Raw genomic sequence first — 14,024 nt, 5'->3', positions numbered from 1 at the left:
AAGGCCATAAAGGCAATGTATAATGACGACATACCACTACAACACAAGGTGGATAGTTTCTTGTTTGCTTACTGGAATGCGACACATGCAGTAACCAACCAAGCTCCAGCCGTACTGTTCTTCAACTGAAGGCTAAGATGTCACCTGGATTTGCTCAAACCAAACATAAGACGAGATGTTGAGGATAAGCAATTCCAGCACATAAATGAGAAGCCAACCCGGAGCTTCAAGGTAGGGCAACCAGTCTTGACCTGCGACTACCGAACAGAAAAATGGCAGCCAGGCACGATATGCACACAGCAGGGACCACTAATGTACAGAGTGGACGTTGGAGAGAGCATTGTGAGGTGCCATGCTGACCAGATTCTAGAGTCACAGGAACAAGCCAAACCCGTGCCACGAGAAGGTGCACCTGGTAATCAACCTGAAGTACAGATTGCGTCTACCTCAGAAGCAGTGGTATTGGAAGCTGACGAACCAACCAGTGACCATGAACCAGAATTCAGCTTCGCCGCAAGAACAGGATACTCGAGAAAGGCGCTATCCAGTCAGGATCAGGAAGCCTCCTCAAAGACTGAACTTATAAATGATTATTTCAATTGATGTATATAATATCCAGAAAGTTGTAATTAGTTATTATTTAGTTGTTAATTGAATGTTATGTCCTGTTTATCTAAAAGGGGAGGAATTGTTGTGTATGTACTTTTAAGGGAAGAACTGGTTTTAGACTGCAGTACCGGCAGTGACCACCCCTATATAAAAGTCCCTAGCAGGCTTCTGTATTTCAGTCTGACGTTGCCCTCCTGTTCAGTAAAGTACCTGTTAAACTGTTCTCCCGAAGTCCGTGTATTATTGAGGCGCGGACTTTACAGAGACTGCTGAGGATGTTGTCTGGAGAAGACACACAGATCAACTGTTGCTAGGAGCAGAGACAGCCACAGAGGCTCCAACGGCTGGTTGGCCTGAACTGTTTACGGATGATACCGCAAACCAGCATCCTTTGCCACAGTGCTCTTCTCCAACTCAGGAAGTCAAAGAGACTGTTCCACCTGTGCAAACTCCTGACTTTCGACTGACACAGGCACCTTCTCCATCCAGGCCTGTGACAATGCCTACTGCTGTGGAAGCCAGCGATGAACGCCGGTATCCTGTCAGAGAGTGGCGGCCTCCAAGACGCTTGGATCTGTAGGCTTAGTGACTTACCCACAAGACAGGGGCAGAATAAACCCCAGGGTAAAGAAAGGGTTTGAGGCAGTCTACCTCTACCCTAGGTTCGTTGAGTGCATTGAAAGTAACTTACCTGTTGAGGAATAATGTGGACCTTCCATTTAAGAGGGGAGGAAATGTTATGTATTGTGTGTTCTTCTCCCATCTGTGGTGGCGCTGTCACAGGAGATAAATGGTTGGGTGTTCTCTCGGTTAAGTTTAGCTCTCTTTGTTCGGAACTTTCCAGAACTTCCTTTTCCCATCGAATAAAGCACTTCATGTTTGAATCTCTGGGTTCTGAGTCCTAAATTGTGTCTAGGTAGAAAGGTATCGACACAACACACTACACCAGGGATGAAAGGTCAGTGTGTTAATCCACTACACCAGGGGTGAAAGGTCAGTGTGTTAATCCACTACACCAGGGGTGAAAGGACAGTGTGTTAATCCAGTACACCAGGGTGAAAGGTCAGTGGGTTAATCCATTACACCAGAGGTGAGAGGACAGTGTGTTAATCCACTACACCAGGGAGAAAGGACAGTGTGTCAACAAGTTCCATCCCACCATCAAACTCACCATGGACTACTCCTCAGAATCGGTTTCATTCTTGGACACATGAATCTCCATCAAAGACGGACACCTCAGCACTTCACTCTACCGCAAGCCCACGGACAACCTCAGGATGCTCCACTTTTCCAGCTTCCACCCTAACCACGTTAAAGAAGCCATCCCCTATGGACAAGCCCTGCGAATACACAGGATCTGCTCAGATGAGGAGGAACGCGATGTACACCTACAGACGCTGAAAGACGCCCTCGTAAGAACGGGATATGACGCTCGACTCGTCGATCGACAGTTCCGACGGGTCACAGCAAAAATTCGCATAGACCTTCACATAAGACAAACACGGGACACAACCAACAGAGTACCCTTCATCGTCCAGTACTTCCCTGGAGCGGAGAAACTACGCCATGTTCTTCGCAGCCTTCAACATGTCATTGATGACGACGAACACCTCGCTAAGGCCATCCCCACGCCTCCACTACTCGCCTTCAAACAGCCGCCTAACCTCAAACAGACCATCGTTCGCAGCAAATTACCCAGCTTTCAGGAGAACAGCGACCACGACACCACACAACCATGCCACGGCAACCTCTGCAAGACATGCCAGATCATCAACACAGATACCATCATCACACGTGAGGACACCACCCACCAGGTACATGGTACATACTCATGTGACTTGGCCAACGTTGTCTACCTCATACGTTGCAGGAAAGGATGCCCCGGAGCATGGTACATCGGCGAGACCATGCAGACACTGTGACAACGGATGACCGGACACCGTGCAACAATCGTCAGGCAGGAGTGTTCCCTCCCAGTCGGGGAACACTTCAGCAGTCAAGGACATTCAGCCTCTGATCTTCGGGTAAGCATTCTCCAAGGCGGCCTTCGAGACACGCGACAACGCAAAATCGTCGAGCAGAAACTGATAGCCAAGTTCTGCACTCATGAGGACGGCCTCAACCGGGATCTTGGGTTCATGTCACGCTACATGTAACCCCACCTGACGCAGGGTCATCCAGACTCGAGTCGTCGTTGGCTTGTTCTCTCTACACAGATGCGGCCGGGCCTGCTGTGATTTCCAGCAAAGAAAATGTTTCTGTCTGTTTTTTGTTTTTCATACAAACACTTTATCCCTTGTGACCCCACCTCATTGTTCTTTGATGTCATGTTTTCCTGACTGACCTGTTTGGACACCATTCACACCTTTGATTGCTGTCATTATCTCTCTGCCGAGGTGTGATAAATAGCAGTTAGAAAGATTACCTGTAATCATAGAAACATAGAAACATAGAGATAGGAACAGGAGTAGGCCATTCGGCCCTTCGAGCCTGCTCCGCCATTCAATGAGATCATGGCTGATCTTCGTCTGAGATCATAGCTGATCTTACCAGTTCAGTACCCCGTCCCCGCCTTTTCTCCGTAACCCTTAATCCCCTTAGCCTTCAGAAATATATCCAATTCTCTCTTGAAAATATTTATTGAATTAGCCTTCACAGCCCTCTGTGGCAGGGAATTCCACAGGCTCACCACTCTTTGAGTGAAGAAATTCTTCCTCATCTCTGTTTTAAATGATTTGCCCGCTATTTTTAGACTGTGGCCCCTGGTTCTGTGCTCCCCGGCCATTGGAAACATTCTCTCTGAATTCAGCCTGTCCAGGCCTGCCATAATTTTATATGTTTCGATGAGATCCCCTCTCAATCTTCTAAACTCCAGTGAGTACAAGCCCAAACTATTTAATCTCTCTTCGTAGGTCATTCCCGCCATTCCAGGTATCAGCCTGGTGAATCGCCGTTGCACTCTTTCCATGGCAAGAACATCCTTCCGCAGATGGGGCGACCAAAACTGTACACAATACTCCAGATGCGGTCTCACCAGCACCTTGTACAGCTGTAGTAAGGTATCCCTATTCCTATACTTGAACCCCCTTGATATGAAGGCCAACATACCATTTGCCTTCTTGATCGCCTGTTGCACCTGCATGCTCTCCTTCAGTGACTGGTGCACAAGAACACCCAGGTCCCTCTGCACTTCCCCATCTCCCAATCTATTGCCATTTAGATAATAATCTACCCTCCTGTTTTTACCCCCAAAGTGGATAACCTCGCATTTATCCACATTATAGTGCATCTGCCACGTATCCGCCCATTCCCCCAACCTGTCCAAATCGCACTGTAGCCTCCTGACATCCTCATCAGAGCCCACCCCTCCTCCTAGTTTAGTGTCGTCAGCGAATTTGGAAATATTGCATCCAATTCCCTGATCCAGATCATTTATATATATTGTGAACAGCTGGGGTCCCAGGACAGATCCTTGCGGCACCCCGCTGGTCACTGCCTGCCACTCCGAAAACGAGCCGTTTATTCCAACTCTCTGTTTTCTATCCGCCAGCCAGTTCTCTATCCACGTTAATACTTTGCCCCCAATCCCATGAGCCTTAATTTTGCATGATAATCTTTTGTGTGGAACCTTATCGAAGGCTTTCTGGAAGTCAAGGTACACCACATCCACTGGCTCTCCCCCATCTATTTTACCAGTTACTTCCTCAAAAAATTCCAGCAGATTAGTCAAACACGATTTACCCTTTGTAAATCCATGTTGACTCTGTCCGATCCTTTCCCCATTTGTCAAGTGCTCCGCTATTTTATCCTTAATAATGGACTCTAGCATTTTGCCCACAACCGATGTAAGGCTTACTGGTCTATAATTCCCTGCTTTCTCTCTACCCCCCTTTTTAAATATTGGGGTAACATTAGCTACCCTCCAATCCACGGGTACTGTTCCCGAGTCAATGGAGTTCCGGAAGATGATCCTTAGAGCATCTGCTATCTCCAGGGCCACCTCCTTAAGTACCCTAGGATGTAGTTTATCAGGCCCCGGGGATTTGTCGGCCTTCAGTCCCCTCAACTTACCCAACACCATATCCCTAGAGATACTAATTTCTGTCAGCTCCTCCCTCTCATTAGTCCCTATGTTTGCCGATATTCCTGGGAGGTTATTTGTGTCCTCCTTTGTGAATACAGAACCAAAGTATGAGTTTAATTGGTCTGCCATTTCCTTATTCTCCATTATATATTCTCCCGAATCGGACTGCAAGGGACCGACTTGGGATTTTACCAGTCTTTTCCTCCTGATATACCGATAAAAGCTTTTGCAGTCTGTCTTTATGTTTGCTGCAAGTTTACTTTCGTATTCTATTTTCCCCTTCCTGATTAATCCCTTTGTCCTCTTTTGCTGTATCTTGTACTGCCCCCAATCTTCCGGTCTGGTGCTTTTTTTTGCCAGTTGATATGCCCTTTTTTTTGATTTTATGCTGTCCCTAATTTCCCTCGTTATCCACGGTTGAGTCACCTTTTTAGGTTTATTTTTATGCCAAACCGGTATAAACATGTTCTGGAATTCTTCCATTCTATCTTTGAATGCTTGCCATTGTCTCTCCACTGTCAATACCCCCAGAAACACCACCCAATCAATCTTACCCAATTCCCGTCTCATACCCTCGTAATTCCCTTTATTTAAGTTCTGGACCTTAGTCTCTGATTCAATTTCCTCACTCTCCATCTCGACTGAGAGCTCGATCATATTATGATCGCTCTGACCCAAGGGGCCTCGTACAAGAAGATTGCTGATAAGTCCCTTCTCATTGCACAATACCCAGTCTAAAATGGCCTGATCTCGAGTCGGCTCCTCGACATATTGGTCCAGATAACCGTCCCGAAAACATTCCAGGAATTCCTCCTCCTCAGAATTTTTACTAATTTGGGTAGTCCAATCAATATGTAAATTAAAGTCACCCATGATGACAGCTGTGCTCTTATCGCACGCTTCTCTAATTTCCCTTTTTATGCCTTCCCTCACCTCCATATTACTATTTGGAGGCCTATATATCACACCCACTAACGTTTTCCTCCCCTTGCTATTTCTCATTTCTACCCATACAGATTCCGTTTCATCCGAGTTAATATCCTTCCTTTCCATTGCATTAATCCCCTCCTTTACCAGCAATGCTACCCCACCTCCCCTACCTTTTTGCCGATCCTTCCTAAATATTGTATATCCCTGGATGTTAAGTTCCCAGCCTTGCCCACCCTGCAGCCACGTTTCTGTAATCCCAATCAAATCATACTTGTTTACCTCTATTTCCACAACTAATTCATCCACCTTGTTCCTAATGCTTCTAGCATTAAGATACAAAGCCTTCAGGCTTGCTTTTTTCACACTCTCATTATGAATTAGTTTGGCCCTTTGTGTTTCTCTCCTTTGCTTATTGCTTCTCACCTTTCTACCATCTATTTCTGACTTCATATGACTTCCCTCTTTTCCACTACCTAGGTTCCCATCCCCCTGCCAAATTAGTTTAAATCCTCCCGAACCGCCCTAGAAAATATTACCCCGAGGACATCGGCTCCCTCACAGTTCAGGTGTAGACCGTCCCCTTGGTACAGGTCACTCCTCCCCAAGAACTGGTTCCAATGCCTCAAGAATTTAAATCCCTCTCCCTTGCACCACTGCTCAAGCCACGTATTTAGCTTATCTATCTTACTCTCTCTAAACTTATTAGCTCGTGGCACTGGTAGCAATCCAGAGATTACTACCTTTGAGGTCCTACTTTTCAATTTAGCTCCTAACTCCCTAAATTCAGCTTGTAGGACCTCCTCCCTCTTTTTACCTACATCGTTGGTACCTACATGTACCACGACAACTGGCTGATCCCCCTCCCCCTTCAGAATGCTCTGCACCCGCTCCGAGACATCCTTGACCCGTGCACCAGGGAGGCAACATACCATCTTGGAGTCTCGGTCTCGGCCACAGAAACTCCTATCTATCCCCCTTACAATTGAATCCCCTATCACTATAGCCCGATCCCTCTTTTTCCCGCCCTTCTGTGCAGCAGAGCCAGTCATGGTGCTCTGAACCTGGCTGCTGGTGCCTTCCCCTGATAAGTCATCTCCCCCAACAGTACCCAAAACGGTAAACCTGTTTTGGAGGGAGATGACCGCAGGTGACTCCTGCACTACCTTCCTGCCTTTACCCTGCCTTTTGGTCACCCATTTACTGTCTGAGCTAGCCTTTACCTGCGGTGTGACCAACTCACTGAATGTGCTATCCACAACATCCTCAGCATCGCGTATGCTCCAGAGTGAGTCCATTCGCAGCTCCAGCGCCGCCATGCGGTCCGCTAGGAGCTGCAGCTGGACACACTTCCTGCACACATAGTTGTCAGGGACAGTGTCCCTGATTTCCCACATGGCACAGGAGGAGCATGACACGGGTCTGAGCTGCCCTTCCATGACTTAACCCTTACAATACCTTTTTATTTACTACGATTTAGCTTAATTATTGAATTCTACTTAGAATAAGTTTGTGAAAGTACTCACCAACCAGTCACCTACCTGTTTTCTGGTGTTGTATTTTCACTGCCGCCTCCTGTCCTGGAACCTTTTCCACCTAGGTTAGGCTCCTGAAATAAAATAAATTGAACCTACCTTTTCAACTTCCCCTAACCCCTAAAAGGTTAGAGGAGGTGGAAGGGTGGGAGACACTACACTGTAGTGTTTCGGGTTTAGCAACAGCTCCACCTATATAAGAGTTACTGGCCTCCTGCTCTCCTGACTGCACCAGCTGCTCCCTGGTGATGTCACACACTGATTACTATTTACCCCTCTCCTCTGCTGTTGATTTGGTACGCCTCGCAGCTGCCGCCGGTTTTTAAGCCGGCCTCCTCCTCGCTGCTCTCTGCAGGCCTCGGTGCTCGCGCCGGTTTTTATACCGGGCTCCTCCTCGCCTCACTGCTCCCTGGAACTGGTCGGGCCTCGGTGCTCGCGCCGGTTTTTATACCGGGCTCCTCCTCGCCTCACTGCTCCCTGGAACTGGTCGGGCCTCGGTGCTCGTGCCGGTTTTTATACCGGGCTCCTCCTCGCCTCACTGCTCCCTGGAACTGGTCGGGCCTCGGTGCTCGCGCCGGTTTTTATACCGGGCTCCTCCTCGCCTCACTGCTCCCTGGAACTGGTCGGGCCTCGGTGCTCGCGCCGGTTTTTATACCGGGCTCCTCCTCGCCTCACTGCTCCCTGGAACTGGTCGGGCCTCGGTGCTCGCGCCGGTTTTTATACCGGGCTCCTCCTCGCCTCACTGCTCCCTGGAACTGGTCGGGCCTCGGTGCTCGCGCCGGTTTTTATACCGGGCTCCTCCTCGCCTCACTGCTCACTGGAACTGGTCGGGCCTCGGTGCTCGCGCCGGTTTTTATACCGGGCTCCTCCTCGCCTCACTGCTCCCTGGAACTGGTCGGGCCTCGGTGCTCGCGCCGGTTTTTATACCGGGCTCCTCCTCGCCTCACTGCTCCCTGGAACTGGTCGGGCCTCGGTGCTCGCGCCGGTTTTTATACCGGGCTCCTCCTCGCCTCACTGCTCCCTGGAACTGGTCGGGCCTCGGTGCTCGCGCCGGTTTTTATACCGGGCTCCTCCTCGCCTCACTGCTCCCTGGAACTGGTCGGGCCTCGGTGCTCGCGCCGGTTTTTATACCGGGCTCCTCCTCGCCTCACTGCTCCCTGGAACTGGTCGGGCCTCGGTGCTCGCGCCGGTTTTTATACCGGGCTCCTCCTTGCCTCACTGCTCCCTGGAACTGGTCGGGCCTCGGTGCTCGCGCCGGTTTTTATACCGGGCTCCTCCTCGCCTCACTGCTCCCTGGAACTGGTCGGGCCTCGGTGCTTGCGCCGGTTTTTATACCGGGCTCCTCCTCGCCTCACTGCTCCCTGGAATTGGTCGGGCCTCGGTGCTCGCGCCGGTTTTTATACCGGGCTCCTCCTCGCCTCACTGCTCCCTAATCATCTGGCCTTATTCTCTGACTATATAATCTGTGTCTTTATGCATCTTTCCACTTCACCTGATGAAAGAGCAGCGCTCCGAAAGCTTGTGATTTCAAATAAAACTGTTGGGCTATAACCTGGTGTTGTGTGACTTCTTACATTAATCCATTACACCAGGGGTGAGGGGACAGTGTGTTAATCCACTACACCAGGGGTGAAAGGACAGTGTTTTAATCCACTACACCAGGGTGAAAGGACAGTGTGTTAATCCATTACACCAGGGGTGAAAGGACAGTGTGTTAATCCATTACACTAGGGGTGAAAGGTCAGTGTGTTAATCCATTACACCAGGGGTGAAAGGACAGTGTGTTAATCCATTACACCAGGGGTGAAAGGTCAGTGTGTTAATCCATTACACCAGGGGTGAAAGGACAGTGTGTTAATCCACTACACCAGGGGTGAAAGGACAGTGTGTTAATCCACTACACCAGGGGTGAAAGGACAGTGGGTTAATCCACTACACCAGGCGTGAAAGATCAGTGGGTTAATCCATTACACCAGGGGTGAGAGGACAGTGTGTTAATCCACTACACCAGCGTGAAAGGACAGTGTGCTAATCCACTACACCAGGGTGAAAGGACAGTGTGTTAATCCACTACACCAGGGGTGAAAGGGCAGTGTGTTAATCCACTACACCAGGGTGAAAGGACAGTGTGTTAATCCACTACACCAGGGTGAATGGGCAGTGTGTTAATCCACTACAGCAGGAGGAAAGGACAGTGTGTTAATCCACTACACCAGGGTGAATGGACAGTGTGTTAATCCACTACACCAGGGTGAATGGACAGTGTGTTAATCCACTACACCAGGGGTGAAGCACAGTGTGTTAATCCACAACACCAGGGTGAAAGGACAGTGTGTTAATCCACTACACCAGGGGTGAAAGGTCAGTGTGTTAATCCACTACACCAGGGGTGAAAGGACAGTGTGTTAATCCACTACACCAGGGGTGAAAGGTCAGCGTATCAATCCACTACACCAGGGTGAAAGGACAATGTGTTAATCCACTACACCAGGGGTGAAAGGTCAGTGTGTTAATCCACTACACCAGGGGTGAAAGGACAGTGTATTAATCCACAACACCAGGAGTGAAAGGTCAGTGTGTTAATCCACTACACCAGGGGTGAAAGGTCAGTGTGTTAATCCACTACACCAGGGGTGAAAGGTCAGTGTGTTAATCCACTACACCAGGGTGAAAGGACAGTGTGTTAATCCACTACACCAGGGGTGAAAGGACAGTGTGTTAATCCACTACACCAGGGGTGAAAGGTCAGTGTGTTAATCCACTACACCAGGGTGAAAGGACAGTGTGTTAATCCACTACACCAGGGGTGAAAGGACAGTGTGTTAATCCACTACACCAGGGGTGAAAGGACAGTGTGTTAATCCACTACACCAGGGGTGAAAGGTCAGTGTGTTAATCCACTACACCAGGGGTGAACGGACAGTGTGTTAATCCACTACACCAGGGGTGAAAGGTCAGTGTGTTAATCCACTACACCAGGGGTGAAATGTCAGTGTGTTAATCCACTACACCAAGGGTGAACGGACAGGGTGTTAATCCACTATGTTATGTATTGTGTGTTCTTCGCCCACCTGTGGTGGCGCTGTCACAGGAGATAAATGGTTGGATGTTCTCTCAGTTAAGTTTAGCTCTCTTTGTTCGGAACTTTCCAGAACTTCCTTTTCCCTTCAAATAAAGCACTTCATGTTTGAATCTCTGGGTTCTGAGTCCTAAATTGTGACTAGGTAGAAAGGTACCGACACAACAAGTGGCGACGAGGATGGGATACGAACCCAGGGTTTTAGGCAGTCTACCTCTACCCTAGGTTTGTTGAGTGCAGCGAAAGTAACTTACCTGTTGAGGAATAATGTGGACCTTCCATTTAAGAGGGGAGGAAATGTTATGTATTGTGTGTTCTTCTCCCACCTGTGGTGGCGCTGTCACAGGAGATAAATGGTTGGGTGTTCTCTCGCTGCAAGCAGGATGCAAAGGTGGGCTTTACTGTTGTCAGGACACACATACGATATCAAATATCACAAATCAGACTTGCACGGCAGCGGAGATGGTCTCTCGAGGCTACCCTTGCCTGTTACTCCCCCAGAGCCTCGTCAGATAGACATCTTCTACTTTAGACAAGTGGAGGGAGCACCTGTCACTGCAGTGAAAGGTCAGCGTGTTAATCCACTACACCAGGGTGAAAGGACAGTGTGTTAATCCACTACACCAGGGTGAAAAGACAGTGTGTTCATCCACTACACCAGGGTGAATGGACAGTGTGTTAATCCACTACACCAGGGTGAATGGACAGTGTGTTAATCCACTACACCAGGGTGAATGGACAGTGTGTTAATCCACTACACCAGGGGTGAAAGGACAGTGTGTTAATCCATTACACTAGGGGTGAAAGGTCAGTGTGTTAATCCATTACACCAGGGGTGAAAGGACAGTGTGTTAATCCATTACACCAGGGTGAAAGGACAGTGTGTTAATCCACTACACCAGGGGTGAAAGGACAGTGTGTTAATCCACTACACCAGGGGTGAAAGGACAGTGTGTTAATCCACTACACCAGGCTGAAAAGACAGTGTGTTCATCCACTACACCAGGGTGAATGGACAGTGTGTTAATCCACTACACCAGGGGTGAAAGGTCAGCGTGTTAATCCACTACACCAGGGTGAAAGGGCAGTGTGTTAATCCACTACACCAGGGGTGAAAGGACAGTGTGTTAATCAACTACACCAGTGATGAAAGGACAGTGTGTTAATCTACTACACCAGGGGTGAAAGGACAGTGTGTTAATCCACTACACCAGGGGTGTACTGGCCGCGCTAGATGTGCTCCTATCTAGCTATCCAGCAAGTTAAACACTCATTCAAAATAATTCTTCCTGAAGCGGTTGCTGTTTTGAAGCTTTTACTTGAACGAATTTGTGAAACTGTAAACAAAGACAAAGTATGTTTTGTACATAAACTGAGTACTACACATTCGATATTACACAAGATATAAACATATTTACAACAGTAGAATAGACTAATTGTATAACTAACTAACATTTGAACTAACTTCTGTAACCATTAAATATTAACCTTTTATAAACATAGTATTATCAAAATATTACTCTGACAACATTGCTATTATGCTAAGAACTAAAGGTACTCACAGATATTGCGCTTGGCCTAACATATGAAGTCAGATTACACTGGATTGTAATGGAACCTCTCATAGCAACTTCTCCATTACTCAAGTCAGGTTCTTCCTGGCAAAACTGCTTCCTGGGGTCAACAGGAAGAAAGGTAAGAAGGTCAAATGACCTCTCACAGGAAGAAAGGAACAAAGGTCAAATGACCTCACACAGGAAGAAAGGAACAGATGACCTTTCCAGCTTACAAACTGTTAACACAATAACCGCCACCAGAGGGTGCTATTGCATGTAAAAATGTCCAGAATGTCACATAATGTCCATTGGTCCAGAACAAGGGGTGAAAGGACAGTGTGTTAATCCACTGCAGCAGGAGTGAAAGGACAGTGTGTTAATCAACTATACCAGTTTGAAAAGGAATGTGTGTTAATCCACTACACCAGTGATGAAAGGACAATGTGTTAATCCACTACACCAGGGTGAAAGTGCAGTGTGTTAATTCACTACACCAGGGTGAAAGGACAGTGTGTTAATCCACTCAACCAGGGGTGAAAGGACAATGGCCCAGAAATTCGGGTCAGGGGTTACCCGCGCGTGCAAGCCCCCGATCTGCACTTACTTTGCGCACCGGCCGTTGAGCTGTGGGCCCCCGTGAAATTCCGATCCTGGGCCTGGTCCAGTTGCCGGCGCGCTGTGCTTGCGTATCCCAGGGGCGCAGTTAGTTCGATGCGTCCCCAGGGATCACGTGGGCCATGGGCAGCCAATCGGAGCAGGGAATGCTTCATTCATAAATCTGACAGGAAGTACTGTCAAGACTTATAAATACTACGGCCCCAAAATAGCACTAAACATTCAAGTACATTTTTAAAAAAATCACATTTTTTAAATAAGCTTAAAATTACATGAAATAACTATTTTAAACAATAATTTAAATTTTTGAAACAAATAATGTTATATTCTAACGGGGCTAAAAATAAACTTACCTTGTTTTAAAGTATTTAAAAATAATAAACCTGTGGAAAAAATGTTTTAATTTTAATTAATTCACCACTTACCTTCTAAAAAGCAGGCCTTACACCTGCTTTTTACATTTCTAAATTCTGCAGGCTTACGTTCCCGGAGAAACCTGTAAAAAAAAACTAAGTTTGATGCGCACGCGCAGCCTCCCCCGCGCACGCATTTGACCTCTGAACCTCTTCGTTCAGAGGATCGGAAGTGCCGGTATTCCGCGCATGCGCAGTGCATGCAGGAAACCGGCACTTCCATCGGGCTTACAGGTGAGTACCCCGTGCGTACTCACCCATGGAGACCCGAATTTCTGGGCCAATGTGTTTATCCACTACACCAGGGGTGAAAGGACAGTGTGTTAATCCATTACACCAGGGGTGAAAGGACAGTGTGTTAATCCACTACACCAGGGGTGACAGGACAGTGTGTTAATCAACTACACCAGGGGTGACAGGACAGTGTGTTAATCCACTACACCAGGGGTGAGAGGACAGTTTGTTATTCCCTTTAGGATGCTGATGCAGGCCTTTAGATCTTTCAACAGTACAGCAAATGCCAACCCGGTACCAGCGAGCTCGCAATGACAGGCTTCGCTGGGAGCATTATAATGAGGCTGATCCTGAACGTTGCAGGGGGATCAGCACTCTAGCACGAAATGTGCCTCCCACCCTGTCTACGCTCTTTTGTACAAACCTGGTAGAAGAAACAAATGCTCAAATCAAGCAAAGCACCCTGTACCTCCGGCGCTCTGCATTAGGGTGGGTGAACACAGGTTTGCAGCTGAAGTCCACATGGACACCCAATGTCAGCTGTGCTGCAGGAGGGAAAAACAAATCAATACATAAACAGTGGGAGAAGATTGGCAGGCAGTCTACTACCAACCCTGGAAGGTACAAAAACTAACCACGTAACATTTGTAATGTAGGTGGTTCAATTGTCAGCCCAAGTGTACCCAATGACATCCTACATCACGACTTGCTTTGTAAAAGTCTAAACGTGATTATTAGTGCAGTAGAATAGCTGAGAAGTTACTATGGTACATTGACCACCTTACACTCAAAGTGGAAATCACCTTGGTATTAAAAAATATCCTGTCTTCTCCCCCATACAACAGGGCTGCTGGTTATTAGCCTATCATACAAGCCCTCCCATCTGAAGGCAGCTGTGGCGAGAGAGTGTGGAGGTGTAAATCTAAGATTAGAAAATAAATTATTTAGAAAGGAAAGTGTTTAATTGTTCAT

The sequence above is a fragment of the Somniosus microcephalus genome, chromosome 8, assembly GCF_052327205.1.
Source record: "Somniosus microcephalus isolate GS21.2 chromosome 8, FLI_Smic_1.0, whole genome shotgun sequence".
Lineage (NCBI taxonomy): Eukaryota > Metazoa > Chordata > Chondrichthyes > Squaliformes > Somniosidae > Somniosus > Somniosus microcephalus.
This window is presented reverse-complemented; position numbering follows the sequence as displayed.